General features: G+C 40.1%; 1 long non-coding RNA gene across 1 annotated transcript in view; it reads left to right on the top strand.

Moving 5' to 3' along the window:
- The first annotated feature begins 2,960 nt into the window (after positions 1-2,960).
- Positions 2,961-6,601, top strand: part of LOC107552575 (uncharacterized) — a 5,042-nt gene continuing 1,401 nt past the window's right edge. The window contains exons 1-2 of the long non-coding RNA XR_001604868.1: positions 2,961-3,026; positions 3,955-4,087. This is a non-coding gene — a long non-coding RNA (uncharacterized lncRNA). The remainder of the gene's footprint in view (positions 3,027-3,954; positions 4,088-6,601) is intronic.

Raw genomic sequence — 6,601 nt, 5'->3', positions numbered from 1 at the left:
GTTGGTTCGCCCACCTTTTCCACTTCTCCTTTTAGGAGCTTGTTTCATGAGGTTATCAATCCTGATGGCGAGTGTGACAAAATCGGAGAAGGAGGACTCCTCACCCTTGCATGCAAGTTCTACCTGAAGATCGCCGTTGAGACTTTTGTGAAAGATAGCTTTTAAAGCGACATCATTCCATCCACTCTGGGCAGAGAGCGTTCTGAATTAAATGACAAACTCAGCAGCAGAACGATTACCTTGTGTCAGATTGATGAGCTGTGTCGAAACGTCCTTTCCGCCGTGAGGATATTCAAATACTTCACGGAGTTGTTGAATGAAGTACGTCACTGAATTCCTCAGGCGTGAATCCGAGTCCCAAACGGCTGCTGCCCAGTCGATAGCTCTGCCCGTCAACAGTGTCATGATGAAAGCGCACTTTTTGCCCTTTGATTCGAATCTCTCTCCTTGATGATCCAGATAAACTTGTACTTGGTGAATGAAGCCCTTGCATTGCTCAGCGGTACCGTCAAATTTGTCAGGAAGAGCGAGACTTACGGTCTTAGGAGTAGGTGGAGGGAGAGATCGAATGTAGTGTGTCAGGTGTTCATTGACGATCTGCAGCTTGGTGAGTTGTTCCTGATATTTCTGGAGCATTTCAGCTTGGTATTAGAATGCTGCTTGCAGATTCGACACTTCCGCTGGATTCATAACAGGCAAAGTATTCTGTAACAGAGACGCTGGAGTTTGGTTAGAATCCATGAGTGGAAGTTTATTAAAGGTCAAGGGTTTAAACAGATTTCGACAATCAGGCAGAGGGTCAAAGTCAGAGAAGCAAGCAGATCGTTCGTCATACACAAGGGCAGAAGCAGAGACAATAGTGGAGAGGCAGGCAATGGGTCGAAACACAAACATCAGTCCTATCAGGCGTCAGAACAAAAGGGGCAGAGTACAAATACCATGAGTCAAGAAGTCAGGCAGAATCATAAACACGAAATCAATCAGGAACAAATGAAGAAAAATGCTTGGTAAGGCAGATAAACTGGCAATACTTCGCGATCAGCACATGGACTGGTCTCAGTTTATATGAGAGTTAAACAGGAAGTGGAAGCAGAGGGAGTGGAGCACGGTCAGTACTCAGGAGAGGGCTCCCTCTGCTGGCTTGGCGTTACAGGTGGCAACTGCCACCCTAAGAAAAAGCTGTGCAACCCCATCTGCCACCCCAGAATTATCACAGAATAAAATATAAATGTTAAGCATTGTTTCATGTGTTACTTTTCAGGCGCAGCGATGACAGAGTAACGTAAAATAATGGCAAAAACAAGTCTTTTAATAAACTGTGCACGATGGTTGTACGCGCACGCAGCGTGCCAGTGTAGACGGCTTCATTAACAAATGACTCGTATGAACCGGATCTTTTTGAGTTAAAACCACAAAGCGCGGCCCAGTTCACTAACAAATAGTTTTTACATTTGTTCGTGAATCAGATAATTACTGCTTTTCAGGTAACTCAGAAGTCCCCTGAGAAATCTAATCCCGTCCGGATAGGTCGGAGATTCCTCGCGTAATTGTTTGGTGATCCGATTCTCCGACCGCTGCTCCACTTTCATCATGGATATAAGCCCTAACAATAACATGAAATCAATAAGAAGATGCCGATCACGGAAACTAATAGCAGAGTTAGGTAAGAATCTAGTCGTATTGCAGTTTTCTCGATTGTTAATATAACTGATTTTAGTTGGCACTTTTTTCCCTCAAACCATTAATTCAGTTTTCAAAACAAAGACACATTTCTCAAAAAGTTTAACAATGAGTAGCCTAAAAACTGATGACACACCAATCAGAATCTCTGCATCCTAACAACGGAGAGAGCAGAGCCAATCATCTACAGGGATTTTATACATAGTGTAATTACAGTTCAGTACCAGTACATTAGATAATGGAAATTTCACTATTCTATATTGTAACGGGGTGAAGAATCACACGACAAGTAATCTCAATCAATACCCCGGAGGGTGGATTTATTGGGGTGATGGGTGCTAATGAGAAAGGTCCAGGTAGGTGCTCCGGTGCCGTGAGTGCTCTCTTCCATCTTCCCAGTGCAGAGGGTCCATGCAGTGCTCCTGTGGGGCTGGTCGGTCACACATTGCTTTCTGTGGGAAAATGAGCGGGCGAGTTAGTGCTCAGTCTCATGGAGGAATCTCCTAGATGGCAGGGCTTGCGTGGCTTATGTAGCCGCCGCCTGATGAGGTGCAGCTGTGACCGATCAGTCTGTCATGATGATGGCCAGGTGCTCCTCGCTTGTTTCCAGGGCGACGCTGATGAAGCTTCCGGACGCTCGTCACAATATGTACAGTAAACTGTAGCACATGTTGTACACCTTCAAGCGTGTGACTGTCAGATTTTATTTGTAACCATTTTTTACGTGTACTGCATTTTTGCAGAACTGACAAATGACATAGAGATATAGTCTTTTGTCAGGAGACCAAGAAACTGCTATATTGCTGTATTACTGTAATTTTGCCAAATGTGCAGAGGATGCTAAATTTACTTTTTTTAATTTTATTTTTTACTGTACTGTATTGTGGGGTCGCCGTGATTTTCATCTTTTCATCTTTTGTTGATCCTGGATCAACATTACTGTCCTAAAATACAGACTTCACCCAATCCCTACCCCTAAACCTAACCCATACCCATAATGTATTCCTAAAATCAGAGGGAAATGATAGCTGATTAACAAGGGTATAATTAAATTAGTTACTTATGAAAATGATAAAGATTACAAATAGGGTTACATCTGAATATTTTCTTTAAAAACCTAGGATATGTTGAATAATATTAATCTGTTTGATAGAATTTGTTAAAGCGGTGCTATTCTGATGCTTTTGATTGGTTCTCGGTTTGAATTTGCGGCGTACCACGTCTGCCAGTTAGGTTAATCCACACTGCCGCTGAAAGCTTTAGGCTACTACAACCTGTCTGAGAGTTGCCGCCATGGCGAGTGATAACAATGCATTTCAGTGCTGGAAATTTAAAAATAATTTCAGGTATGTAACCTACCTTCTCTTTATTTTATAAAAGCATATAGTTTGTGTTATTATTGTGAGTGTACAGAAATAAAAACAGACCCTTTAGTTTCGAATGATATATTACTCGTTTCTGTATAATAAAAAGTGACGGAGTAGTCAGTCGATTTTCTGTAAATTAGCTGCTATGTGGAAAAAATCCACCAAAACGCACCAGCGCGTACATCGACCCCATAGTTTATTCAATACCTGTATTCAAAACATTCATAACAAATTAGCTAGTCTGCTAGCTACCTTTATCAGACACACTTCTATTTATGAACCCTTTGACAGAAAATATATAACGTTAGCTCACATTTTTCCAACTTGAAAATGTGTTGGTAATGTCAGATCTAATATAATATAAGTTATGATGACTCCTCTGACCAAAGCAATTTTACCACTAACCCATTTTAATTTTGAGGTTGTAAAATCAGTGCTTAGACTACTGCGTGGTTTTCAACTGAAAAGTGTGTTATGATTTGAATGACAATCTGCTGCTATTTCGTTTCGAAAAATATAACCTATTTTTCTCGACTTTTTACACGGCACCCCAGTTGGGAAACACTGATCAAGTAAAACACCCCAATTAGTCATAAACGATGTTTAAGATGGAATGTAACTTTAATTATAAAAAAAAAAACAATACCATGGATTTTATGACCGCTACACTGGGGGAGTCTGTTTGGATTTGGCAGTATGAAACTAGAATCTACTCTTGCTTCTGTTAGTGAGAAATAAATATTAGGCCTTATATGGTGTAATGTTTTCCCTTCACACACACATAGTGGTAAAAAGAATAGTATGCAGATTTTTACTATTTTTTAGGAAAAAACATTTTTACTACAGTATAATTATCTAGAATTGTGTTTTCTCTTAAATATAACTAAAAAGAACTATCTCTGTTTAGAGGAAACATCCAAGAACTTTATTGATGCAAGACACAACATCGAGTCAGCTTGATGTGATGGAAGATGCATCGGCAAGTTCCTCTACCCCTGTGGCTACACAACCACCTTTGAAGCAAGCAAGGATAGAATCAGGTAGGGATGCACGATATATCGGCCACCATATCGGTATCGGCCCATATCGGCTCATTTATAATAATCGTGAATCGAATCGAATCGTGAAATCAAAATCGTGAAGTTGAGTGAATCGTTGCATCCCTACTGAGGTTCTGAAGCCTCTAGCTGTTGCCATTGACACTCTCCAGGGTGAAAGCAAATGTTACCTAGGATTTTTAATCCCTACTTTGCTTAGCCTCAAGACAAAGCTATTTGAAAAGATGCCTCATTTGCTTTATAATGCACACATTGTCACCACTATCAGTGAGGCCATAGAACAGCGCTTTGGATCAGTGTTAGCCAGCCATGAAGCAAAGATGGCGACCACAACCCTGCCAAAGTTCTGCTTAAGCTGGCTTAGCCCTGAGAAGAGAGATGACATGAGGAGAACCTTACTGCAGGAAGCTATTGCTCTGGAACCACTGCACAGTCAAGCTACAGTGAGAGATGACAACTCTGTGAAATCTGATGAGTCAGAGGAAAACTTTTTTGTCTTTAATAATACCAAATCATCATCTGACAGCACAACTCATGATGAAGTCAGAAAGTACTTAGAAGATTCAGATAACAACCTGACGTTTCTTAAGGCATTTCCCATAGTTAAAAGGCTTTTTATGAAGTACAACACCACATTGCCTTCCAGTGCTCCAGTGGAGCGTCTCTTTTTAGTCATGGAGATCTTTTAGATCTTTTGACCTCATCTCGAAACAGAATGCGTGATGACCACATGGAACAGGTCTTACTGCCCCGTTACAACAAACAGCACTGCCCCAGTGACCTAACCCATGATGATATCGGCTTTCAAAAATAAAGAATAATCGGTTATCGGTATCGGCCAAAATTTTCATATCGGTGCATCCCTAGAATCAGGGCTTAGTGTGTCACAGCAACGTGTGAACCAACTGGTGTTCAACTTTCTGGTTGATGATGTACAGTGCTTTTCATTGGTGGAGCAGCCATCCTTCCGAAAATTGATTGAGGGAATCAGTGGCGGGAAGAAAGGGATGTGCCGAAAAAGTCTGAAGCAGCGCATTGACAGAGAGTTTGCTGTAATGAAGGAATCTGTCATCTCCAAGCTTATTAAAGTGGACACTGTCTGCACGACAGCAGACATTTGGTCAGCACAAAACCGCAGTTTCTTCGGAGTCACATGCCATTGGATTGACAAAGACACGCTGGAGAGACATTCTGCAGCATTGGCACGTACACGTCTCAAAGGTCGACACATCTATGATGCAGTTGCAGCAAAACTAAACGAAATCCATGTTATGAAGTACAACACCACATTGCCTTCCAGTGCTCCAGTGGAGCGTCTCTTTTTAGTCATGGAGATCTTTTAGATCTTTTGACCTCATCTCGAAACAGAATGCGTGATGACCACATGGAACAGGTCTTACTGCCCCGTTACAACAAACAGCACTGCCCCAGTGACCTAACCCATGATGACTGATGTGTGGTGTGGTCACTTTATCTGTCGCTCTATTGTCCAATTTGAATTTTGGAGGATAAAGAGTGTTCATGCACACACACACACACACACACAGATTTAATTAATTTTTTTCCCTAATTGCATAGATGGCTATGAGACACCAGTGTTTTTCTTTTATTAACTGTTTTAATAACTGTTTTATTGCCTATTTGGGTTTATGAATATGCTTTGTTTTAAGATGTAAGTTTTTTTTTCAAGGTATTGTTACTTGCCAGTGTGTCATAGCTATGCAAAGATTTGATTCCTAAAACAGTATTAAACAATTTTTTTATGAAGTCTGGTTTTGTGGTGGCTGTGCTTTAAAATTAAATCAATATAATCTTAATTCAAGTGATGAAAGATTTTGAAATTCTAACAGTAAACAGAGTTGAGTACTACTGTTAGGTTAACCCTGCCTGGTATAAATGTTTGGAAATGATTTAGTTGAAAATATCTATTAGAAACTTTTATAAAGTAACTGAAAAGTTACACTACTTATTACATTTTAAATTGGGTAATTTGTAATCTGTAACCTATTACATTTCCAAAGTAACCTTCCCAACACTGACTGTAAGACATTGAACTGCAAAAATAATTCCCGAATCCTAGTAAGAGTTTTTTGTTACAGTGTTATTGATCTCAGTGTTTACTGGGCAGGAAAGTCATCTGTGTATTTGAATTGTGTGTAAGCATTTACAGTTTTTTGCAACCGCTTACACACAAAATCTTTACTTGTCACACAATTTCTGAAAGCTGACACTCAAACAGCAGAAGCACACACCAAATCTGCAAAACCATACATTAAATGATCAGCCTTTGACTTTTTGCAAAACACAACACACAATTCTCTATGTAACACACAAAAATAATAACAGGAATAAATTTTATGGCAAAGGTGTTTGCAAATGTTTGCCTTTGAGATGTGTTTGCGATATTTTGAATGCAGTGCTTTATTTTGCAAGAGATGTGAGGCATTTTGCGTTTTGTGTGTGCAATTCTTGGATTTGTGTGTAAAGTTTTGAAAA

Source organism: Sinocyclocheilus grahami, unplaced genomic scaffold, assembly GCF_001515645.1.
Source record: "Sinocyclocheilus grahami isolate Dianchi unplaced genomic scaffold, SAMN03320097.WGS_v1.1 scaffold453.1, whole genome shotgun sequence".
NCBI classification, from domain to species: domain Eukaryota; kingdom Metazoa; phylum Chordata; class Actinopteri; order Cypriniformes; family Cyprinidae; genus Sinocyclocheilus; species Sinocyclocheilus grahami.
This window is presented reverse-complemented; position numbering and strand designations above follow the sequence as displayed.